The sequence below is a fragment of the Xyrauchen texanus genome, chromosome 18 (assembly GCF_025860055.1).
Source record: "Xyrauchen texanus isolate HMW12.3.18 chromosome 18, RBS_HiC_50CHRs, whole genome shotgun sequence".
Classification (NCBI taxonomy): Eukaryota; Metazoa; Chordata; class Actinopteri; order Cypriniformes; family Catostomidae; genus Xyrauchen; species Xyrauchen texanus.
This window is the reverse complement of record NC_068293.1, coordinates 34,802,326-34,829,199: the sequence shown is the minus strand read 5'-3', so window position 1 is coordinate 34,829,199 and position 26,874 is coordinate 34,802,326. Positions and strand designations below refer to the sequence as shown.

The window sequence follows — 26,874 nt, the reverse complement described above, 5'->3', positions numbered from 1 at the left end:
CTCCTAGAAATGAACATAGTTTGGTGCAAAAAGTGCAAATCAATCCCAGAACAACAGCACAGGACCTTGTGAAGATGCTGTAGGAAACAGGTAGACAAGTATCTATATCCACAGTAAAGTGATTCCTATATCAAAATAACCTGAAAGGCTACTCCGCAAGGAAGAAGCCAATGCTCAGAAACCGCCATAAAAAAGCCAGATAAAATAGTCTGATGAAACAAAGATGTAACATTTTAGCCAAAATGACCATTGTTATGTTTGGAGTGAGGGCTTGCAAGCCAAAGAACACCATCCCAACCGTGAAGCGTGGTGGAAGCAAACAAAGTTTCAAATGTAAAAATATTGAGTTATGCCACAATATGGTTCGTAACTTTTTTGGTTCGAGATATATCAACATTTTATATATCGTCCCATCCCTAATATTTATTAAATATTTCTAGTATTATCAAAATCAATATTCAACATCACTGAAACAACCTGTTCCTTCTTAAGTTAACAACTGCAGAATACCACTTTTTACAGTTCAGGTTTATCAAAAATAATAATTTAGAAAGCAGAAAACAGCAACTGTCTCAAAACAATAATAATACTGACTGCCCTTAAATTGTACAAATCTTCAAATGTTCTGTGGACCCCATTGTATCCCCTTGTGGACCTCTGGGGGTCACTGGACAAAGTTTGAAAACCCCTGACCCACAAGAACACAATGAGTAAATGTTTATTACATTTTTCCAGCATCCAAAACTAGGCATGCTGATCTATTCAGCAGGGCTTTTACATTATTATAATATTGGTCAGAAAACAGCCAGAGTCACCAAGCCTGCTTTCAGAGGGCAGACATGTCTAAGATTTGATAAGCTCTTTAGCCACTCTCTCTCTCCCACCTCTCCACCCTCAAGGATGGGACACTGGCAGACAGCATTACTCTCAGCAGACTGAGAGCCATGCCATCCCTGTTTGTATGTCTTTTCTTACCCTTCCCAGACAAGAGCAGAAAGGGGTGACTAAGCCCCCCTTTGGGCATTAAATCATTGCTTTCCCCACTGCAGTGCATCCCAATGAAGAGAGAGACTATGTGCCTGCCCAGTACACAATTCAAACTCATCACGCTCTCCTACATGACACTGAAGAGCACTTGAATTCTTCATATCTGACATATGTATAACACAGCGACAGTGCATTACATTACTTTACATTACATGTAATCTGTATTACGTACAAATTAGAAAAATCACATACTTGTAATCAGATTCCATTTACATTTTTATAGATTACATGATTACATAATAACCCAGCAACGGCAGTATATTGTTCATAATTTATTGATTCCCATAATTTTTTTTAAAATCTTGAAATTTTTCATTAAATCAGAATTCTGCTGATATAAAACCAAGCCTTCTCATAATGCTAAATTATGCAAGTAACTAAACACTGCTGATATATTGCTGTGAAATACTACATCAACATCATATCATGTGACCACCTCTACTTATTGTATCTGGAAGTATGGACAAAATAAAAAATTATAAAAATGGAAAACAATCATTTAAAAAAATCCTCTTCAAAATAATAATCATTTGCATCATCTTTATCTGCAATCTTTCTTGCACACCTTGTTCCAGCAAAAATAGCTAATATACTAGTACTATGATAGAACATTTGGTAACACTTTATATTACAGTGTCCTTGTTACAGTGTAATTACACAAGTCAGTACTGTTAATTAACAACATGTACTTAGTATAGGTTTATTAATATGTAATCATGCATAATTTACTGTTCTTACTATAGTCAATACATGTAATATGTGTCACCCCTAGTGACACACACAATCATTAAATCACTGCTGTCATGCACCTGGTAAGGGGTGATGCTAATAGCAGGTGTCTAGACAGGCAGTGTCACATCATCCTGACACCAACAAGCATGTTATCCCGAAACACACACACACACACACATATATGCTCTATAGGTCCAGTATAGAGAGCTATGAGCTAGTTAGCAGGTACACTGCTGCACAGGAGGTCTCTGAAAAACTGCAAAAGCATATGAACACAAACAAACACACACACACACACACACAAACCATATATCATCAGGGCTATAACAACCTTAGACATTAAGGGGCACACAATCCCACCTATATTCAGATTAAAGCTAAACCAATATGGATTTTTTTAATGTTTGGTTCTCACCAAATTATTACATTTGGCTCCCCCAAATCCTGATTATGCAGTTACGTCCTTGTATATAATAAATTTATTGTTAATCCACAAAACAATGAAAGACATTTATAAATCCATTTGCATAGAGGGGAAAGGACAAATAAGGAAATCTTAAGAAATAGATGGATGTTAGAAGACAGCAGAATGCCGGTACTGCCGGTAGCAGCCTGACAGATTCTTGCACACCTTGTGTGCCAGCTCATTACACATAGTGACGCAGCATCTCTGCAGAACAGCAAGCAGAGAGGCAGAGAAAAGGAGAGAGAAAGACAAAAAAGCTACAAAAATGAGGAATAAAAAAGCAGACGTGCCTACCTGATGGAATCCTGATCTTGGTGTGTAGCAGGGACAGAGAAAGAAGGAAAGAACCACAGATGGATCTGGAGAGAGAGACAGAGGGACAAATAGCAGGTGAGACCAAGGTGTCTTCAGAGTCCTGTTATACCAGTCATGTGGCCTCGAAAGCAACAATGTACGCTCTTCGTCAATGACCAGCTCGCAACGGACCCTACATGTGCGAGTATAGCACACACTGTTCATTCAGCCACATTACTGCAAGTGTGAGATGACCAAGGGGGAGGGCTGTGTGTGTGTGTGTGTGTGTGTGTGTGTGTGTGTGTGTGTGTGTGTGTGTGTGTGTGTGTGTGTGTGTGTGCGTGTGCGTGTGCGTGTGTGTGTGTCATTGAGAATTGTAATATAATGAACAGCCTCATAGATTATAAGCAAGACCAGGACTGAAGAAGTCATGGATCAGTGTACAGAAGATTCCAGAATTCAGGATCTGAGACGCACAGATCTGATGGAGGCTACATAAATGATGTAATGTAAAGAATGACTCTGCATTTAAAGCAATGAAGGCTTTATCTAAAGTATCTTACAGTAACTTGTTTTGTTGCAGTTTCCTATTGTAATAGTTACAATAAATGTGTGTTCACACAAAACGCAATGTTGTTGCATTAAAAACATCTAGGGTACACTAAGAACACTAAGGGCATTATTTTCGTGAGTGTGCAAAGCGCAGCGCTACATGCAACATCTTATATCATTTTCGTGAGAGCGCCAATTGTAAACGCAATTTTTGCCGGCGCAAGTTGGTGTGGGTAGGTTTTTACGCTATTGTGAGTGTATGCACGCAAACTGTGGGTGTATTGTATGTTAATGAAGTGGCACAAAGTGAAATTTGCTATTTTACTGAGAAATAGGTTGCTGCAATAAGATGTTTGAAAACCATGTCCAAACTCTGAAAATATAATGGAACATGAAATTATATCCAAGATGATCAGAGTTGTAGCCAGCATACATGAAACCAAAAAATATGAGATGTGTGTTATTCATACACATTATATGAATAAAACATCAGTTTTTATTCCAAGATGACAACTGGATGTCACTCGCATTGAATTACACATGCAACATGACACAATTTCATGGGCCCTATTTTAAGAATGCTAGCTCTAAGCAGCACTAAGCTATAAGTGAAAAGTGCAAAGTCCGTGGCCACGGACTAGAAAACCCCAAAATCCGGGTTCGGGTTGCAGACCTCTAGCATGGGCATGAAGCTTTGGTATTTTCGTACAAGTATGCGCCAAGTCTAGGCACCAACGCTTTGCACCACTTAAATTACATACAACACACCCACAGTTTGAACGCATCCACCCACAGATAGCGCAAACACTCCCACACCCACTTGCGCTTTGCGCTGGCATGAAAATTGTGCTTAGAATTAGCACTCTCAAAAAAATTGTATAAGACGTAGTGCACGGTCTTTGCACTTAGCACGGCGCTTTGCGCACTCATGAAATTAGAGCCCCATGTGCAATATTCCATTCCCCACATTGGCAGGGACTTTCAACACCAAAAATCCATTTTATCTTCTCCATTATATTCTGCTGTGCATGTGCAAAATATATTTTTCCCCAGTATTCGCAAGTTGGCCACTGCCACTGACCATATGACATACCAGAGTATCACAGACAGGAATCTTTAAATGGAAATCTGACAGCGACTGCAGTTCAGAGGACCTCAATATGGAGTCTCCACCCTGACTGACTCATCACAATGCAGTAATTCTTCCAAGGAGCTCTCTGCTCACTAGTGGGGGTGAATGAAGCCTTTATGGGAGCAAATTAACACTGGAGCAAATGCAAACAAAGTCTCAGAGCTCTTCCCAGCCCTGCACTGCTTAGATCGTAGAGGATGAGCAGCGATATTGGATCTGAACCATCAATGATTGAAAGTCAGCATTTAAAACATATTAGACATTGCACACATATTAATAATGATGCCCATTTACTTATAAAAGGAATAGCTCTTCAAATATTGAAAAAGTGTTCATTATTTACAAAAAAACCTTTTAAAGAATTGATGTGCTTGATGTATACTGTGCATCCAGAACTTTTCTAGAGGAACTCTATGTTCTGTACAGTATGTTAATAGGCTTGAATGTGAATGAGGTAAAATGCTATGGCAAAGGGTGTTAAAAGTAAATAAAGACATACATTTTGATCTGTTTCTTATTTAAAGCTATTACAGAATAAGTAAATAACTTGGTATTTAGTGCATAAGATTTACAGAGAATGGACATGTATTATGATAACTTTAAGGTTATGCTTTATATACCTTTTTTGTATCTTGACATCATCTGTTCCCATTTACGTTCATTGGGCCTCATTCGTGAAACTTTAGTACATGTGAGTAAATTGGAGTTTCACGAAAAGTTTGCTCAGATTTGTTAATTAAACCTGTGTATGTTAGTGAGTGCCAAACATTCATAAACAGGGCACACGTGCAGGCTTATTCACAATTATCATAATCCAAGGCCATGAAAATACCATTTAAGGAAGTCGTCAGACTCACTAGTGAATGAGAACAGGAAGATTTTAACATCTATGCAGTACAGTACTAAAGTGTTTTTAAGTGATGTAAAATATTGATTTATCAAACACATTGGTGTGTCCAGTCTGACAGAAAGTGAGGAATTTATGGTCATTGCATGTTCTTGCTGTCATCTAAGGTAATTATTTGACATGAAGCTTGAGTGTAAAAAATTTACCAGTCCAGGAGGTCCACCACCATTATTTTTATTTGGCACAGTTGAGCACATCATCAGCATCACTGGTGAAACATTTCAGGTAAATCATGATGGTAACAGCCTTGCGACAGGAAGAATCTTACGAAAAAGAATAGAATGCCTGAAGAAGGTCTTTGACCAAAACGCTGTAAAGCCTCTCTGTCAGCTCGAAACAGTCTGGCCACTCACCGTTGACCTCTCTCATCAACAAGGTGTCTTCATCCACGTTTATTCTAGAGACTGTTGTGTGTGAAAATCCCAGGAGATCAGCAGTTACAGAAATACTCAAACCAGCCCGTCTGGCACCAACAATCATGCCACGGTCTAAATCACTGAGATCAATATTTTAACATTAACTGAAGCTCCTGACCTGTATCTGAATGATTTTATGCACTGCACTGCTCCCACATGGGGACCCCCAGCCTGACGTACACCCCCCTTTCCCTGGCAGGTCAGCAGGTCATTCCAATCTACCTGGATGAGGGAGGGGACAAGGGGAGGGAAACAGAAATAATTAAAATGGGGGGTACTTCCTGTAACAGTGTAGTACCCCCCAAAAAAATTTAAAATGTAAAAGAGGGAAAAGGCCAACGCAGAGCAACAGTGAGAGAGAGAGAGAGAGACAGAGAGAGAGGAGAGAGAGATGAAAAAAAAAAACTCCTACTTGCCAGTTCTCCGATACGCCGCAGCTTGTTCCTCGACCACTCCTCCACCCTCTATTGGACGACAGCCACATCTCTCCGGGCGGATCAGAGGCAGTCCTCCAGCCCCTGGTGGACGGAACGCCCTGCCGGGTTCTAGGGGAACAGAAGGGGTCTCCCTCGCCTCTGGCAGCGGTTCTCCAACACCAGGCGGTCGCCAGTGAGCCCCTCCCCGCTCGCGGTCGGCGGTCTTAAACCCCGCCGCGTTTCAGCGGCCGGTAGGTGACTCCTGCGCCCCTGGCAGCGGCCCTGACCAATCCAGGCGGTCAGCTGGGAGCCCCTTCTCCCCTCGCGGTCGCCGGCCATCGTCTTCTTTCAGGCGGCTGGGCTCCTCGTCCCCCGGCAGATGGCCGCGGCTGCTCCGTTGGGGTGGACGGTAGTGGCGAGAACTCTACTATGGCATATCCCTCCTCCTTCCCGGGCTTCGGCACCAGTGTAAAGGTATTCATGGAAAGGAGGAGGCGAGAACCGGCTTTTCAATATAAATAATATTTTAATGATAAACTTAAAAGACAACATCAACACACACAAATGACGGACATGTCCGCTAACGATCTCTCTCTCCCGCACGATACTCTGCAGTCGACCTTTATACCTCAGAGGCTTGATTAGCCTAATACGGGACCGGGTGTGTATGACCCGGCCCCGCCCTCCGCCCTGCCACAGTAATCTATGGATAGCAATACTGAATTTGTGAAACCTCAACTACTGTACAGAGCTCATATCTAATGATTAAACTGTTAAAACTAGTCATGTTAGAAGGTATTAATTTCTTTGAGAAAACTAAACACAAACCCCAATTTGACCCCATGCCAAGCGCCTCTGAAATAAATGCAGAAATCAAAAACACATTTTCTATTAAGTATGTTTTGTTTTTTGTTTTTTTAAAGAAAAAAAAAATGATTTATTCTCATCTTTTTTCATTACTTATTTCAACTTCAAAATGTAGTCATGGCAGTTTGCCTGGAAGAACAAAAATTTGTCTGGAGGTCTTACACACAATTTACTCATGTCAGGAGCAGCTGTAAATTTTGAAAACAAGAAAACTTTCATGAATGTGAGAATTTACATGAGAAAGGCTTTACAAATGATTTACACAAAAATTAATTTAGCTTGTGTTTCAAGAATGAGGCCCCTTGAATGAAAAAAAGGACATCAGAGAAACTAAACTTGTCCATTTGCATTCCATTGCAAAGAGAAAGTCATACAGGTTTGAAACAACATGAGGGTGAGTGGATATTAATTGAATTGTCCTTCTTGGGTGAACTATCTCTTTAATACCTTGTTTTTTGTCATTCTAGTTGGCCTATCTCTCTCTCTGTTCTCTGGTGTTTTGCTGACTGTCATTATTATGGGAGATCAAAACACATATTTGTCTTCATTTATCTCTTCCCTTTGGCTGTTCACATTCTCTCCTATCATCGTCATCATCATCTGGGAAAACACAGTGCAAAGAGGCAGAGGGGCACGAACCAAACCTGGAGAGCCCTAATCCCCTCCTAACATCCCCAACCCAAACCCAGCAACAGATGGTTTTCCCCGTCCACTGAATGAATCCTCTTTCATGGTTGTAACTTACAAGACTGTGAGCCCTGTTTATTTTAATTCACTTTCTTGATACGATGGCCGTCTGCCTTCCCAAAATAGTGTGTCTGATGGGCTTAGCTGTGTGTGGCGTGCCAGCACTGTATGAAGTAGGATAAGGGTGGGCATTGGTAATTCAAAAACACATGTCTCGGCCCATTCGCCCCAGAGTCTCTCTGGGGCAAATTTACTATATATTTCTGCCACTTTTGCACAAAGGGTGCCTCAGAGTTTTTACATTGCAGGAATAGTTAATTCAAAACTGAAATTTCTGTCATAATTTACTAACTGTCATGTTGTTTCAGGTCACAAAAGGAGATGTATGGCAGAATGACAGCCTCAGTCACCATTCACTTTTATGGAAAAAAGATGCAATGAGTGTGACTGGTGACTGACACTAATCTTCAATATACAGTGTTTACAGAACTCTATTGGAATGTGGAACCTAATACAAGTGACTAAGAAAGAGTAAGCAAAAAATATTATTACAGTGCAGAGATATGAGAGGACAACTTTATTGGTCAGTTCCATCTAAAATTATGGTCTGTTCCACAACCAAAACTATGGTGTGGCTTCAGAATACTTATATATTGCCTGTACCATTTGGCCTAATACTGTGATGCTTTTTTGCACTTTTTGGAGATTGACAGCTCTTGGTCACTGAATGCTTTCACTGTTTGGAAAGAATATCATGAACGTCTCGGGTTACATGTGTAACCCTTGTTCCCTGAAAAAAGCGGAACGAGATGTTGCGCTGCTAAGCGCTATGGGGAACAGCTTTAGCTGTGAGCCGAGCTGAATAATGTGTGGAACACGTCAATGAACATTGACCGGAATTTATAGCCTCGGCTGATGTAATCATTAGATGCACCTGAGGCCAGGATATAAATGGATACGTCACCAGGTGTCGTCAGATACTTCTTTTTGAAGAGCAGTCCTGGGATGTCCCAGTGCGGCAAAGCAGCGCAACATCTCGTTCCACTTTTTTCAGGGAACAAGGGTTACACATGTAACCCGAGACGTTCCCTTTACAAAAAGCTTCACTACGATGTTGCGCTGCTAAGCGCTACGGGGAACGCAATACCCACGCCGCCGCACTTGGGGCTGTCCGGACCCCTACGGTTGTGCAGTGTAATCACAAAAATGCGAGAGGTCTCAGACATGAGCTTCAGATGTCGACTCAAGGGCATAAGAGTCTGGAGTAGCATAAACATCTAAACCATCCAATTTTGATGAATGTGTGCGGAGAGGACCAGCCTGCCGCATCACAAACTTGTTCAGGCATGAGCTGAGATGTCGACTCAAGGGCATAAGAGCCCGGAGTAGCAAAGCATCTAACCCATAAAGTTCGATGAATGTGTGCGAAGAGAACCCTATCGCACCACAAACTTGTTTAGGCATGGGCTGAGATGCCGACTCAAGGACATAAGAGTCCGGAGTAGCAAAGCATCTAGCCCATAAAGTTTGATGAATGTGTGCGAAGAGAACCCTATCGCAACACAAACTTGTCATAAAAACTGATGAATGTGAGCGGAGAGGACAAGCCTGCTGCATCACAAACTTGTTCAGGCATGAGCTGAGATGTCGACTCAAGGGCATAAGAGCCCGGAGTAGCAAAGCATCTAACCCATAAAGTTCGATGAATGTGTGCGAAGAGAACCCTATTGCACCACAAACTTGTCATAAAAACTGATGAATGTGAGCGGAGAGGACCAGCCTGCCGTATCACAAACTTGTTCAGGTATGAGCTGAGATGTCGACTCAAGGACATAAGAGTCCGGAGTAGCAAAGCATCTAGCCCATAAAGTTCAATGAATGTGTGCGAAGAGAACCCTATCGCAACACAAACTTGTCATAAAAACTGATGAATGTGAGCGGAGAGGACCAGCCTGCCGCATCACAAACTTGTCCAGACATGAGCTTGAGATGTCGACTCAAGGGCATAAGAGCCCGGAGTGGCAAAACATCCAAACTATAAAAATCTAATGAATGTGTGCGGACAACCTGCCGCATCACAAACTTGCTGCAGGGGGAGACCTCTAGCCAAGGTTTTAGAGGAGGAGAGCCCTCTGGTAGAGTGCGCCCTGAAACCTACTGGCGAAGCTTGACCGCGCGCCTCGTAGGCCCGGGCAATAATGAGGATGCCTCTTTGAGGGCACCCCGCCCACCAAGCCGTGGCAAACCGCAGTGGCCACATAGAACCTGGCAGTGGCGAGGCAAGTGCCCACTGACAGTTCTTTCTACAGAAAATCCAGAACTGAAGCAAACTGGCAGTTAGCTGGTTCTGTAATAAGAACTTTAGTAGAAGGAAACGCATGCAGGCGCATTTGCGTTACTACGTTCAGCCCCTCCCAGGGGGGGGGGGGACTGGGCGACTCGGGGAGAAGTAGAGGAGACATTGCGCTATCAACAGAGGCGAAGAGGTCCTCTTCTGCCCTGTAAAATCTACCCAGATCAGTTCCAAGTGGAGGGAGCCCTAGCACTTGAAATGGTCTCGATAATCTCAAGAGAAAACCCTGTGAACCTCATTTAGTACCCTTAGGGGCCAGACATGAAAGGTTTCAAAATTCGGGCCAAGGATGAGAAGGTCCTCCCTGTTCGGAATCGCCCAAGGCGAGCCGTCGAGGAGAGGAATTAGCTCCGAGAAACATATCCTGTTCGGCCAGCGCGGTGCCATTAATAGGAGGCAAGACCCTTGCTGGTGAACATCGCCAAGACTCCCGGGAGCAGAGAAACCGGGGAAAGAAATACATACAGACGCATTCTGGGTCATGTATGTGTCTTAACGTCCAGACCCAAGGGGGCTGGGTGATTTCAGGGAGAAGTAGAGGAGACATTGCGCTATCCATAGAGGCGAAGAGGTCCTCTTCTGCCCTAAGATCTCACCCAAACTTGTTCCAAGTGGAAAAAGCCTGGCATTTAAAAAGGTCTCGATAACCTCAGGAGAAAGCCCTGTGTCCCTCAGTTGGTACCCTTAGGGGCCAAAAATGAAAGATTCCACAATTCGGGGCAGGGATGAAATATTGCCCTGTGCCTGAGATAGAAGATCCTTCCTGTTTGGAATCGCCCAAGGCGAGTCGTCGAGGGAAGAGATTAGCTCCGAGAACCAAGCCCTGTTCGGCCAGCGCGGTGCTATCAGTAAGAGGCAAAAACCCTTGCTGGCGAACTCTGGGCAACTACTACCTTAGGGTGGAGTTCTTATCTCCCCCGTTGGTATTTCCTGTCTGGACCGTAAATCTGCTCCCGTATACGGGCATCCAGGGATATAACTGACCTGAGTGACAGGAGCTTACCCTGGGCCCTAAGGAGAATCCGACGTGTCAGAAATACAGCTGACAAGAGCGTGGGTCTCCTTGAAGATTTATGTAAGAGGCTACCGCTGTATTGTCCACCCGCACCAAGACATGGCAGCCTCAGGAGGAGGTATTTCAGGGCCAGAAATACAGCCATCAACCCGAGACAGTGACTGTGACAACCGAGATGACGACCCTCCTATCCCCTTAAGCTGGACGACCACTTAAGGCCGCTACCCCGCCTGTCAGGGAGGCGTCTGTCGTTAGCAGTCTGCAACAACAAGACGCACCTACAGTGGGACCCAAGGCAGAAAACCGGGGTCTGAACCATATAGAAAGGGAACGAAGCCTGAGGCGTGTAACCCTATTTAGCCCAGGGTTTTGGCCCTTGGAAGAAATCCCCTGGCTTTTGGCCACAACAAAAACGGTCTCATGAGCAGAAGGTCCAGAGGGATCACCGTGGACGCGTTCGCCCTGAGACCTGGAAATCGTTGATACTGATAACAGTGCAACCTTGACCTAGCCTGACTTTGCTCAGGGTGATCTGAATGGACTCAATCCTAGCGGGAGACAGTTGTGCCCGCATTGTGATTGAACTCCATACGATGCCCTGATAGACAGTGTTCTGAGTGGGAGAGAGGACGCTTTCTTGGCGTTGAGCCTCAACCCCAGAGAAACAGATGAGCTAAGACGATGTCCCTGTGCTGAACTGCCAGTTCCTGGAACTGCGCTAGGATCAGCCAGTCGTCTACGTAATTCAGAATGCAGATGCCCCGGAGTCGCAAGGAGCCAGCGCTACATCATGCATTGTGAATGTGCGGGTAAAAAGGGCTAGGCTGAGTGAAAGAACCTGACCCTGGAAGACTTCGCCCCCGGAAGTGAACCTCAGGAACTTTCCATGTTGTGGCAGAACTTCTAAATGAAGTATAGAAGTGCGTCATAAGATCGATGGTGACCAGCCAAACGAGTTGCAGGGCTTGAGACACGACCATCTTGACAGGCATCATCTTGGACTTGAACACCCACGGGTAGTTCAAGCTTTAAGATCTAAGCCAGACTCCACCCCTCACCCTCCATGGGAAACGGGAAGTATTTAGTGTAATAACCTAACTCTCTCTCTGGAAGGGGAACACATACCATGGCCCCTTTAACCAGGAGATTGAGTTTTTTTTTTTTTTTTACATAAAAAAGAAATCTGGTTTACGGCAGTGAGAACACGCCATTGAAACACAGAAAAGCGGCGAGAGAATTAAATCCTGACGCCCTTATAAGACCCACAGAAAAGAATATATCCGGCAGAAGTTTCCACGCTGCCAGGATCTCTGAGATGGGTTTTATATTTTAACACTTCCTGTTGCGGGGTTGTCGGGTGTTTCGAGTCCTGAATAAAATGCAGGAACAGCGAAAACACCCAATTTTGACGGAAGCCTCTGCAACCCGAAACACCAAGAGGTGGCAGGAATGGAGGGGCTTCGAGGGGGTACCAGGAGGGGTGAAGTGAAGCACGCGCCCCGTCCCGAGGGGAGCTACCCCCTAATCTAGGCGCAAGACCGTCAGGGTTTTCTCTTACTAGAATTTATAGTCCTGAGGTCTTGCTTCGGGGGCTGGCGAGGGCGGCGAGACTGTCCCCAATCCCTGGGAGGAGGAGCACGACTCGCCACGCTTTGCTTGAGCCTCCCTTCAGTCAGGACCGAGGTGGGTCTGAGGCTTGCTCGTCAAGCGCAGAACCCACACTCAGGTGGTCCAGGAGGTCAGCCTGGTACGCCTGAAAAACAGTATAGTGTGCAGAGCAGCACCAGCCGGACCTGCTGCTTGATAAGCCCTTCCCACTAAAGTGGAGGTTGTCCTACAAGGCTTTGAGGGGAGAGAGGGCTTCTTAAGTGACGATGCCGAGCCCGGCGAGAGATAGCCCTCAAGCGTCTCTTCGACCGGCGGCATCACTGAATACCCCCGTGCCTCAGCACCCACAATAGTCGAATATAATGATGTCGAGGGTATGTGAACACGGGAAGATAATATATATATATATTTTTTTTATATATATATTTTTTTTTTTTTTTTTTTTGGTTCTCCATGAGCTGAAAAAGCTCTTCATGGAGGTTATCAAAGAAAGGGAAGGGCCCCATGAGGCGTTCCCTTTCTTAGACTGGAAGATAAAATCTATCCCCTAATTTGGAGCGTTTAGGGGTCTCTTTTTAGCGTGGCCAGTCCAATCTGGCAACCGCACGAGTAACTAACATCGAGCAATTCCTCCGTAGATTTTTTATCGTGGACGGAGCCTTCGAGGCCGGAAGAGAATCGCGATCCACCTCATGATCCGAAGAAGCGTCGGAACACGCCGAGATCATGTGAAGGACCAGCTGGGTTTGGGGAGAGAGTGAGAGAAAGGGATCAACCCGTCTCTTGCTCCTCAGCCAAATCCATGCCACGAGCCCCACGAACGATCTTTTACGTGAGTGCTGACTCCGGAAGCAAGCGAGGCGAGCATGGCGCACTCTGCCTGTTAAAGCAAATCGCAGTGCTCGCACCCGCCCTGCTGCAACGCGAGCAGCGTGCTCCCAAACAAACAGCAAAAACTGATGTGTGTCAGTCTTCAGCTATAGAGCGAGAAGAGGGAACACGCACCGTTCGTGACTTTCAGTCATTCTCTCTCTTTTTTTTTTTTTTTTTTTTAGAATTATATATATATATATAATATTTTCTAAACAGAAGAGAAAAATAGAACAACGTTCACTGCACACTGCCTAACTGATTCTATCTCCTAACAGAGGAAAGAAAGTTTTGACAGGGTGTGTGAAACACACAGAAACAGAATCGCTCTGAAAAAAGAGTTTCTGACGACACCTGGTGACGTATCCATTTATATCTTGGCCTCAGGTGCATCTAATGATTACATCAGCCGAGGCTATAAATTCCGGTCAATGTTCATTGACGTGTTCCACACATTATTCAGCTCGGCTCACAGCTAAAGCTGTTCCCCGTAGCGCTTAGCAGCGCAACATCGTAGTGAAGCTTTTTGTAAAGGGAACTTTCTATTTAGGACCTTAAGACTTAAAAAGAGAATAATAAAAAATATATTTTCAGATATTACACTGTCCTAAAAATCTAAAATTCAATCCATGACCCATTTCATATAAGTGTATTTTTGCAACTGTTCAGCTATATTAAACATGAACTATTCCATCAAGCCAGATCTCCCTTGGACTATCTCAGTCATTAGAAAAAAATATACAAATATATCTTCTCTAAAAAAAGGATCTAGTCATAATCTTCCCTATATCATCCCATCATAGCATCCCCACAGCAGATGCTCATGTATACAGACTGAACCATGCCTCTGCTATGCTGGATAAATCCTAATTAGCCTGATGGCTATCCCAGCCCACACAAACACCAGATTGGGATGAAGCGGACTAGCTGCCCTGGGGTTAGGCCTCCTGCGGGGTGAGTGTGAGAGACCGTCTAATCCGTCTAATCCAGTAACCAGCAAACAGCAGCTGCAGACTGGATCTAATCCCACTTTACAGCCTCCAGCGCTGTCCAAACGAGAAAGCCATCAAACACACCACCTGACTGAAATGGTCTCTTCACCCTAACAAGAATCAAGTTCCGCAAACTTGCTACAATTTTGCCACTGATTGTTTTCACATGCAAAATTAGCTTTGCAGCACGATTGCGGCAAATTGTCCATTGTTGCCAAATGTTCGCTTCAGGCTCACCACTACCAATGATGAGTTGCAAACTTCTGGCAAACAATTGCACCAAATCACAAGCTCATTTGCATGTGAAAATAATGAGGGCAAATTTGCTGCAAATTTGTAGCAAGATTGCAGCTAGTTTGCCAGAACTCTTTTTTGTAAGGATCTACCTCACTATTGAAAGACCATGGCTCTGTTCAAATACCTAGTGAGCTGCTGTCTTCTGCCTGCAGTACATAGACAGGGCTGCATCCTAACTAAATGGAACATCATTAGCAACCATTTTGGAATGCTCCTCATAGGCACCTCACAAACAACGCTCCTCACACGAAGTACATGGCTCATAATTGATACCTATTGAGTTTGACCAGTCTTTTTAGCAAGTCAGTTTATTTTGCGGCCATTTTTGGAATGCTCCCGGGCAGCTCCCTTACAAAAAATCTAAACTAGAATTCAAAGACAAAATTTTCACATGCAAATGAGCTTCACCACAGATGTTTGCCAGAAGTTTACAGCTCTTCGCCGGTACTGATGAACCTCCGGCATACCTTTGGCAACAATGGACAATTTGCCACAAGTTTGCCGCAAATTTCATTTGCACGTAAGATTGCAGTGAACTCTTAATTTTTTTAAGGGCTGTTTTCTGAAAACATGCATAATTTACTCAAATCATGAAAAAAGCTAAATCTCAAAAACAGTTGGTCAAGATTATGATCAAAGAACATATTTCAAAACATCAGAAAATTCAGATAACACTGGTAGCAAAAATTGTGTTTCTTTACCTCAGTTCATGCAAAAAACATTCATTTTCTCGGCTTATATAGCTAATGCACGTTCTCAAGTTGATTGACAAGTGATGTCTGTATAAGGTGATTGGCTCTTTAGGGCGGAACTTCCTTTTCACATTCATTGACCGTTGGGCATTCCAATTTCGCCCATTCATTTTAATAGAAGTGACCTGTCTATGCTAAATAGTCTCTGGTTTGACAGTAGCATGTGGCTAAGCTAAGCTATGCAATATTTAAGAATATTGCGTTGCATAAAAACGTACAACAAACGTGAACGTTATTTTCACATGCAAATGAGATTGTGATTCACCGCAGATGTTTGCCAGAAGTTTGCAGCTCTTCACCGGTAGTGGTGAACCTCCGGCAAACCTTTGATAACAATGGACAATTTGCAGCAAGTTTGCCACAAAGCTCATTCGCATGTGAAAATTACAGTATTTGTGGTAAATTTGAGGTAAGTTTGTGGCAAATTTGCAGTTAACAAAATTTTTGTAAGGGTTGGAACAGTGTTGCCTTTGATAATGGTGTCTAATATTACAGTGGTGTCACCTAGAAAAAACTTTTTTCTGTTTGTTTACAAATGTAAAAATTAAAATCACAAGTACATTTAGTCCATCGAAAAGCAAGTCATACTTTCATGTATCGGCACTGCATGTTTGTTATATCCAGGGTTGGATGTCTCTTAACTGCTTGCACTTTGTAGCGCTCCACCTAGACCCCCATTTGTGAATATTTCTCTGATTTATCTCTTGTAGTATGAGCCACATGACATTCCATTTGGAACTCAAAAGGGAATCTTCCTTAAAATATTTAGCATTCTGCAACTAAACAAATAAAATGTCAAAGAAGTTTCCAGAAGAAATGGGAGGTCAATTTTTTATAGCTCCGTAGACTGAAATGAAACATAACTGTGAACTCAATTAAGAATCAACTTTGTTTCAAAACGAAGAGAATTTGGTCTTTGAAAAATGTGATGAAGATTGTATCACGATTCTGGAAAATGCAGCTTAAGCTGGTAGCTGTATTTTGGGACATGGTAGCTGGTTTCTAATTGGTCCAAGCTGGTCATGAGCTAGTCCAAGCTGGTCTTTAGCTGGTCCAAGCAGGTCTTTAGCTGGTCCAAGCTGGTTATACCAGCTTAAGATGGTCAAGCTGTTTTTTTTGGAACATGGTAGCTGTTCAACCAGCTAAGGACCAGCTTGGGCCAACAAAGGACCAGCTTCGACAAGCTAAGGACCAGATAGTGACCAGCTTGTACCAGTTCATGACCAGCTTTATACCAGTTACCATGTTCCAAATGACAGCTAACAGCTTAAACTGGATTTTCCTGCAGGGATTTATATTTTGAATTATTTTTTTAATCTTGGCAAATCAGACTACTGTGTGTGACATTGTTAAGATCTCTACTGGAACTCGACGACACACATAAGATCACTTACAAAATTGAACTGTCATTTCACTGAAAATTTGCCGCAAATTCACCACAGATAATGTTCACGTCCAAATAAGGTTTGCGGCAAACTTGCAGCAAAATGTTCATTGTGTCCAAAGGTTTGCCGGAGGTTAACCATAACCAGTGAATAACTGCAAAATTCTGGTAAACCTTTGCTGCTATTCACAAGCTCATTTGCATGTGAAAATAACAACATGTTTGAGGCAAGTTTTGATTTTTTGTAAGAGATTTCTTGTTTATTTTTCCCCAGAGAAACAATCTGAGAATGAAGAAACTAAACCAAAGTCTCAATTGCTTTCAGTTTAAAGCTAATTTCTTGGAGAAACAATTTTTGTGTTATTTTTTTCCTATGGGTAGGCTAAATTACATATCATTTGCAAAAGTGTAATAGATTGGCGTTTGGACTTTGGGGCTAAAATGACACAGTGGTTGTATTTACCCACTAATTTAAACTTTAGCCAAGACAGTCCCCCAAGTTGTCCTTCAAAATAGCCAGCAAGCATATCTACATTCAGTCTTCACAAATGCTAACTGGTCTCTGGCGAGTGTGGATGGATGGAGAGAGAGAGAGAGAGGCTGAGGTGTTTTAGCATTCAAGCTTCTGAAAGAGGAGAGAAAAAGCGACAGCCTTCATTAACATAACTAGGCTTTCATCTAAGCCAAACCTTAATTCAATACATACAGGTTAACTGCACACAATCACATAATAACTGCACAGCCACAAAGCATAGAGGGAGGGAGATCTGTCTTCTGGCAGACTAATTTACCCTGATTGAATAAAATTGAAGAGCACAAGAGGCTTTAATACAATAATATGCAAATTCTGCATCAAAGCTGTTGGATCTCCCTGGGCTGACGGCTGATTGGTGAGGATTCTCTTGATTATAGGGTGACCTTGGGGGAGCTTGGTGAGTTGGTCGGGGCCTTGCCTGCAAGCAGGGCCTAAGGCTACTTGTACATGTAGATTAGGTGGGGTTTGTTTGGGGGCATAGCTCTTCTGGTGGGGTTGGGCATTTTATCAGTGTTGTGTGGTCAGTGGCAGGTGGTCGGGCTCCGGTCGCTGCCGTCTCACTTGCCGCTGAGGGGCGTTTGATGTGGTGGAATGAGATTGTCTTTTGGGGGTTTTGAAAGTATACAGGTTCGGAAATACTTTCATTGCATGGATTAATCTTCCTCTGGATATGGGCACCTGGCAGGGTTGCCCTCTTTCCCCGTTATTGTTCTGTCTTGCCCTGGAACCATTAGCAGCCGCGATAAGAAAGGAGGAGGATTTTCCAGGGGTGATGGTGGGAGGTGTGGCACATAAGCTTTTGATTTATGCAGATTATATTTTGTTATTCATCTCTGACCCCACTAGATCTATGCCTTGCCTCCACATGATTATTAATTCCTTTTCTAAATTCTCAGAATACAGGTTCGATAGGTCTAAATCCGAAGCTTTGGCTCTGACAGCATACTTCCCAGTAACGGCTTTTCAACCGGGCACCTCCCAGTGGCCCAATCACGGCATTAAGTATTTGGGCATTTTATTCCCAGCAAATTTGTGTGATTTATTTAGTTAATTTTGACCCTTTAATAAAAGGTTTTGAGTGAGTGGGTGGGCTTCATTATATTTATCTATGATTGGGAAGGTTAATGTTATTAAAATGAATTGTATTCCAGGATTTGGCTCTATCTGGCTGGTGATCGATAGGTTGTAGGTTTATATCCTGTAGACACTAGTTCACCCAAAAATGAAGTTTCTGTCATTATTAACTTACGTTTTGTTGTTAGCCTTAGTAACCATTCACTTTCATTGTATGGAGAAAAAAAAAAGATGCACTGAAAGTGAATGGTGATTAAAAGCCTCAATATACTTCTGACGAAACCGAAGAACGAATGGGTGTGACATCATTTAGAACAAAATCTGGCCAAGAAGATGTTTTGCCGTTCTTTTTGGTGGTTCGTAACAACTCACCGGGTCGAACTTTATTTATTAATTCTTAACAGCTGCTGAACACCTTCTTACTGCTAAAGTACTACTGTCTAAAGTAATATATGCCTCTATAATTATTGTTTTATCATTGTTCTACACATTAACACTTTTATACACTCATATTTGCAATGATATTATACTAAATTACAACAAAAGAGTTTAACCGGTGCATATTATGGCTGCGTGTAGCATGTTAGCGCATTAGCGTCATGAATTCATAAGGTAAACAAGACAAATTAAAAACAAAGACTTTCTGCAAATATATTACTTTAAATCATCACCGAGTGGTTAAAACTGCTTCTTTTACTGACATCATGTGAATTCTACTCAGAATGAGGCAAAAAGTAATTGATAAAACTTTTCTTTTAATCCCCCTTTTCACCCTATTTTGAATGCCCAATTCCCACTACTTAGTAGGACTTCGTGGTGGCGCAGTTACTCACCTCAATCCAGGTGGTAGAGGAGTTGCCTCCGCTTCTGAGACCGTCAATCTGCGCATCTTATCATGTAGCTTGTTGTGCATTACACCACAGAGACCCATTGAGAGCGAGAACCACTGATCCCGACCACGAGGAGGTTACCCCATGTGACTCTGCCCTCCCTAGCAACCGGGCCAATTTGTTTGCTTAGGAGACCTGGCTGGAGTCACTCAGCATGCCCTTGATTCAAACTCTCGACTCAAGGGGTGATAGTTTTGATAACACATTTTTAAGGTTTTACATGTATCACCTCATATTTAAATGTACTTCTAAATGCCTCCCACATCGGTGTGGCGGGTGTCTGCACAGCATACTGTTGTTCGGCTGTTTAGAACTTCTGTTTACCTCTGAACGAAGAATGAAGAAGAATTTCTACAGAAATATATAGAGGCCTTAAGGCTATCATTCTGCTTAGGTTCCACCACAGAAAGAAATTCGGGTACTGAACATTAGTACATTTTGACAGAGTTTTCATTTTTGGCTGAACTATACCTTAAAAGGTGTGTTAAAATACTTTGGTAAATTTGAACATAATTGAAAAATGAAAATAAATGAATAAATAAAAAATAATTTGACTGGGTCACAAAGCATTAATGTATTTATGCAGTTAAACTGTAATTCTACTTCACTTTGATAATAAATATTACACACAAAAAAAAAGCCTGCACAATTTGACCCCGAGTAAGAGGCCGAGTAAATATTTAATGACTCCTGACAACTCAAGTGCATTGAACATTACGTTGAAGGGTGAGGTAGCCACTGAACGCAAAAATGCACACAATGTAACTAAAGCATTTGGAAGACTTGTCAAACAAGTGACTCTCGGCAGGGTTATTACATGTCTCTATTAAGTGGGACCCCAAGATAATAAGATTACATACCGAGTTTTGCAATACCCCTCCCTCTTGCTTCCTCTTACTCTTCGTAAAAACATTCTTCCATTCCCAAAAGACTGCCTTGATATCCCCTTGTTTGGCATTTCAAATAGAAAATGACTGTTTCTTGTCTGGGCGCAGCTGCTAGTAAGATGGAACAGAGCATTTCTTGAAATTGCCTTCTTTTTAACTAAATCAATCTTGCCAGAGTGATTCTAGTCTTGTAGTTTAGTGCCTGGAAAGAAAATGTCTCATACATAGAATGTAGTTTCAGAGGCACAACTCAAACAAGTTCAGAGAGAGAGAGCTCCATGCCAAAGGTTAACACATTTGAATGCAAAAATGTCTGACGGGTGATGGTGCTTGTCAGTAATTTGGCAGTTTAAGGATGTTTTCAGGGTAAATAAATATTCAGATGCCTCTTTGTTTTTCAGTGAGATCATGTTGAAAGTAATGCACAGGAATCTGAATAATTAATGTGGTCATCTATAACTGATCACATCAAGCTTAAGTGGAGATAGCTAATACCTGCTGATAACATCTGACTGCAGTACTGTTTATTAAAAGGTAACAAACAGCACAGAATTAATTGGGTGATTTAATAAAAATAAAAAAAAAATAAGAAATTGTCAGAAAAAGCACATCTAAAGCCAAATAAATACACTCACCGGCCACTTTATTAGGTACACCTGTACATCTACATATTCATCTAATTGTCTAATCAGCCAATCATGTGGCTGCAGTATAATGTATAAAATCATGCAGATATGGGTCAGGAGATTCAGTTAATGTTCACATCAACCATCAGAATGAAGAAAAATGTGATCTCAGTGATTTAGACCATGCGTGATTGTTGGTGCCAGACAGGCTGGTTTGAGTATTTCTGTAACTGCTGACCTCTAGGGATTTTCATGCACAACAGTCTCTAGAGTTTAAAGAGAATGGAGCGAAAAACAAAAACATCCAGCAAGCGGCAGTTCTGTGGGCGAAAGCAAAGACTTGAATACCAAATTAAGGTATGGTACAGAACACTTGCTGTAAATAGTGGCATATGTTATTTACACCCTGGTGTTTAATAAAACAGTATAAAATCTAATCAGTAGGCTATTGTGACTGTACTTAACAACATCACTAGCAGTGGGAAGAAATGCACCTGATGTGTCACATAATGGTACCTCGTCACTGTTGTCTTCAAATGCCGAGAGCGGCTTTAGAGTGTTCATTATTATTGAAAATAATTGACTTTCCAATGGCATGTACTGTATGTCTTTGCTTACATAAACTGATAAGGGGAAATTACTGAAGTAGGTAAAAGGTGGACTTTACCCGGTTCGTAAGGGAGGCTAAGGGAGGTCAAATTCACATACGTATTTCTCCATGTCTTTTCTTCAAAGTGTATGCAATATTTGTAATAGTTTTGACAGGTTCCATTAGACTATTGGCATGCATATAGCTGGTATGTGTGCCCTGTGCTATTTTCACTTAATGTAAATAAGTATATGGCTATACTGAACCAGTGGTAGGGGGGCCCCTGGTGGCAGCGGGGTCCTATGTAGCTGCATGTGTTGCTTATTAGGCAGGGCTGGCTCTGGATACACAACATAAATTTTACTCAATTCACGCATTTATCTAGGATTGGAATTTGGGTTGCTGCTTTTGGCCACTGAGGGCACTGGTTCAAATTTCTGTATGCACAGACTGATTTCAGAAGCTGAACTTTCAATCTTCTGTCGCCAAATTTATAGTGTGATCAAACGGTTTCAACAAAATAGAATGGTTAAAAGACCAATAAGCTTTGTTTTTGTGAAAAAGAACTTCACCAGAACCACTTCAGTACTGTTGGGGAGTAAAAATAAAGTATTGAATCAGCCAACTTAAGGACATTTATAAGTAGGTGACTGAGATGTTTTCAAAATAGTGTAGCTTTTGTTGTTTTTGTCCCATATAAATACTAACCTTATTTTGAAATTCTATACTATGATAATTATATATATAAAAAATTTAAACGTTAGCTACTTGGTAGCACTTTTGATTTTTAATGCACTTTAAACAAGGACAGTAAGGTTTGAGACCTTCGACTCTTTGCCTGGAGTCCTGTAGTCTCTGAGATTCAGCCCTAAAGAAATAAACATCAGCTCAGATAAATGGTCCGCAATCAAGGCTGAGAGCTGTGAAAAATTCCAAGGAGCCAGAGAATGATGTTAGACTACATGGCAGATATAACAAGAAAAAAATAAACATAAAACCCACAGCTAAATCAGCTCTGTAACACTCACAAGCCCAACAAGTAATACCACAGCATGATTAACATTAAATTGAGAGACACAGGCATAACAACACTTATTATGATAAAATAACTATCTATCATATAAGTATATGTTGAAAGTTACATTAACTAAGAACTAATGCTTAACACGTATTGTTCAGTGTTAGATCATTAATGTTGTTAACCAATATTAACAAATGGAAACTTACTGTAAAGTGTTACAATAACTCTAATGGCCCAATTCAGTTCAAACATTTTATTTATTTTTAAATCCCTTGTAGCACCATATAACAATATCCAAGACTAGCTAAATTAACATGCATACTGTTAATTATATTGAATTAGTTGCAGGCTAATTAGACTATTTTAAACTGTAGAGAGGTGTGACGTGTGACCCTCTTTAAACCCATTTTTCATGCTCCTCACGTCTCATATAGTCAACATATTGTTTTGATTATGTGCAACCATGCATAAAATTCACTTGAAACAATGTTTTCAGTGTAACCCCTCCACTCACAAATATGGTGCTTATGCACATCAATAATTGGACAGGGGCTCTGGCAACCACATCACCAACAGACTGATCTCGCAGTGAAATAGTTCAGAAACAGTAGGTTGACTTTTCTTTAGCTAAAATCGGTCTGTGCTTACCGAAATTTGAAACACTGCCCCTAATGTAATACAGTAAAGATGTTTTATAAACTGTACAACCCAAACCCAAACCCAAACCCAACCATCAGTGTAGTAAAAATTTTCCAGTAGAGGGAAAAATATAACCTCTAAAATTACACTCATCACTGATTATGCAAAAGAAATTACTTTCTGGTTTCAATGCAGTATCCGAAACAGAGTCTCCCACACTGCTAAGGTGACGAGCACCACAGGGGAAGGTAAACATGCTGGAGCCGATGCAAACGTATCTGATAGGCAGGGGCAGACTGGCCATATGGAGAACTGGTACTTTTCCCGGTGGGCCGGCCATGAAGCGGGGCAAAGCAGGCCACGATAAGCTGAAACAGGCGAACGGGTCGCAACAGGCTGAAGATGGCCGCAAAAAGGATATGCCGAAGGGGTTCGCAATATGCAGAAAACAACTTTTGGGCCGGTTTCTATGTAAAATCCATGGCCGATTTCTCTTCCCAGTCTGCCCCTACTGATAGGAGATGCCGCTTGTCGGTGAGTCGGCATAATGTGGCCAATCCTAGGGTGCCGGAAGTATCTGAAAAAAAAAGCTGACCTCCCGTGTGATCATGATGTCACCAAGCCAACTCAACAGTATTTTTACATCTGTCATGTACCATTCTACCTCTATATGCACAGAGTCAGGTCATGGACATCAAACCTGACATAAAGCATCTAAAGGCGTAACATTTTGAATGACATGAGTACGGTATATATTGACAGGATTTTCATTTTTGGATGAACTATTCCTTTAACCACTAAGCTGAAGCAACAGTTAAATGTCTTAGATATAAAAGTAGGAGTGAACTGAATGAGATAGACAGAGTCAGAGCCAGTGCTGTGAGAACACTGAAGTGTTTTGAGTGGGAGAGTGAGCAGACAGGAACGAAAAGATTGGCCGAGACAGGGCAGCTCAAAGGTCAACAAGCTTTAGAGAGAAACCGGTCTATACAGCAACAACAGCTACACTAATGTAAATTCTGTAAAGCTTACAATTTTCTATGAGAAAGAGATATATAAAAGGGAAAGAGAAATAGCTATATGACCAGACCATCAGTACTCAACTGGTTTTGCTTAAGCAACCAGATTTTACATTGGATATCAAGTGCTACTCAACAAAATATAAAAATTGATTATTGTAACAAAATGTCCTTAAAATCAAAAAACTAAATGTATTATGATTAACCAGTGTGTAAACCTCACTCTCCTGGCCTTATGAGAAGCACTAGAGACTGAGGCTAGAGCCATGGCTTCCTATCCTCCTTGCTAGCTCGTCTGTTTCCTATGCTGGGGATCACCGGTTCAAATGACACTCGGGGTGGGTCAAGTATGACCAGCAACACTGGTGCCATGACCTGGATGGGAGTGAGGTTTAGGGGGTGAATGTAACTGTAGACAGTGGGTAATTGATAGCTGTGCATTGTGTAAACATCACTCTCCTGGCCTTAAGAGACGCACACACTAGCGACTGAGGCTAGAGCCGTGGCTTTTCTAGCCTCCTTGCTAGCATGTCCGAATTCCATGCTGGGGATCGCCGGTTTGAATCCCGCTCAGGGCACTGGCATTTTTAACTGACTGACAAAAATATTGAGTTTGATTTGAAGCACGGACATTGACGTCAACAACAAAATATGTTATGTTTAATTTAAACTAATTTATTTTACTATACTAACAATACACACATAAATTGTTAGTTGCATTTTATAGTTTGCATTTACCATATTTTTTCCCTGCTATCTGTGTCCTTATCAGAACTGTCCTGCAACAAATTTTGGGTCAAAATCCAGCACTAGGCTAGAGTCAATTAGACAGCACAAATTCCAAGCCAAGGCTTTAAAAGAAGATCCAAGTTCTATTTTATCTCCATCTCTCTCCGTTCTGCTTTTGTGAAGTGCACAGGAAATTCCTCATGTGAAATACTCATCCCATGGGTGGCTTAGTTCAGAGACGTATACATGTAAGGGTGGGAGCCTGAAGAGAAGGGCAATGCCTGAGGGATATATGGAACAAAATGATGAAAAAAGCAAAAAACATAAGTAAAAATATTGCCTTTATAAATGTAGATATATGTAGATGTGTATAGACAATTACAGCATATGTGATGAAAATAGCCCTAGTCTTATAATAGCAGGTTTAACCTGGTACAGGCCAAGCTAACTGGTTCAGCTTGTTCCAAACCTGACCAGCTCACAAGTGCCACAAACCCTTCTAAAACTAGAACACCATTCCAGCTGGGGGACCAGTATATACCAGCAAACTAGCTTAGACTGGTTTGAGATGGTTTTCAGCATGGAGGTATACTCCTGAGACCATTATTTGCTTATTAGGAGCAGTGGAAAAAGCATCAAGCACCGTTATGGCCTCTATGGTCAAAGCAGCATTCACCCTGACCACATCCAGTAGCGGTTTTAACCACTACACAAACCACACAATTGCATGGGAACCTGGAGGTAGGGGGAAAGCTCTGCAAAAACCACTTGAGCGGTGACATGTCGTTTTGGGTACACATGCAAAAAAGCTGTTGTCAGTGCTCTTAGAGAGGTTCACATTAGATGTTGGCCAGGTTCGGGTCAGTTTTACAAGTTGGACTTGGGTTCGGGTTTGTAATTTATGAAATACAGGACTTCTGAACTTGTTTCACCCATGAGTTAGGGGTGAAACAACCGAATGTGTTTTTGCGTGCATCTGCTCTGATTTTCCATTGTATTTCTATGTAAACACGTGCTGGACGAACATCCTTGACTGCTGCACCAGGTCTCGATGTTTCTTCAGTGTCTCACGCAGAACCAGCACATTTTTAGACACAGTGTCAAGTTAAAAATAACTTCGGTCTCAAAAACACATGACGAGACACCTGTGTTCTGTTTCATTCGTTGAGCTGCTTCTAGATTCTTTTTAGCGCAAGTGTCAAAAAGATTTAACGTTTTGAACAAGTTCAGGTTGCAAAGAGGTGACTGTTACAATGATTAACATTATTCCAGATTATTCTGCACCAAGCAAAGTTTCAGTGCTTGATAAAGGGCAATGTTTTTTTCCTTCTGCTCCAGTGTGCTGAGGGGCCGGCGTGCATTGTATATTTACTGGGGCTGGTTACTGTTATGAATGTTGCCTAAAATGCTTACATAAAATACAGCCTTATGCAACATAGTGAACAATACACTGCAGCATCAGAATATAAACTACAGGAGAAAGTAAAGTAAATAAGACAGAAATATATTACTATCGTATACAACAAATCATCAAAGTAAAATTATAATGGAAAACTGGACAACAATTCATAATTGTTAGGTTATAATTATAATAATAATAAATAACAACTGAATTCCAAAATGTTAGTGAGTGAAGTAGTAAGTTTTACACACCCTGTTCATAAAAAAAGTGTTTTGTAAAACTATATGTAGGTAAATATAACTTTTTTTTCCACTGTATAGCCGAAAAAACTGGAAAACATGCATTAATTATCTTGAACTAGAATTTTATTTCATTAAATTTTGAATATTTGGCTACAACGGCTGATAGGATGAATTTAAAATTATTTTTTTGTTTATAAATTAAAAAAATGTTTAAGTAACATTTTCGAAATGGGGCCACAGGTTGTTCAGTTGCTTGGGGCCTCAGATATCGTAAACCCACCCCTGACCACATCAGTGAACTCAAGGTTGTGGCCGGCAGCACTGCCCAGCTGGCCCAACCTCTGCAGCTCAATACAACAACTCGTAACAGGTCATTCCCTGGAATTAAATAACTCAATATGAATGCCACCCATACACCCACACAATGACAACTG

At 41.8% G+C, this 26,874-nt stretch overlaps 1 protein-coding gene across 13 annotated transcripts in view; it reads right to left on the bottom strand.

The window, feature by feature from the left end:
* LOC127658531 (microtubule-associated protein 2-like) overlaps positions 1-26,874 on the bottom strand; it is a 148,782-nt gene that overhangs the window by 89,538 nt on the left and 32,370 nt on the right. For all 13 annotated transcript variants that reach the window (XM_052147849.1, XM_052147854.1, XM_052147856.1 and 10 more), the window contains exon 2: positions 2,540-2,604. The gene's annotated coding sequence lies outside the window, so the exon portion shown is untranslated. The remainder of the gene's footprint in view (positions 1-2,539; positions 2,605-26,874) is intronic.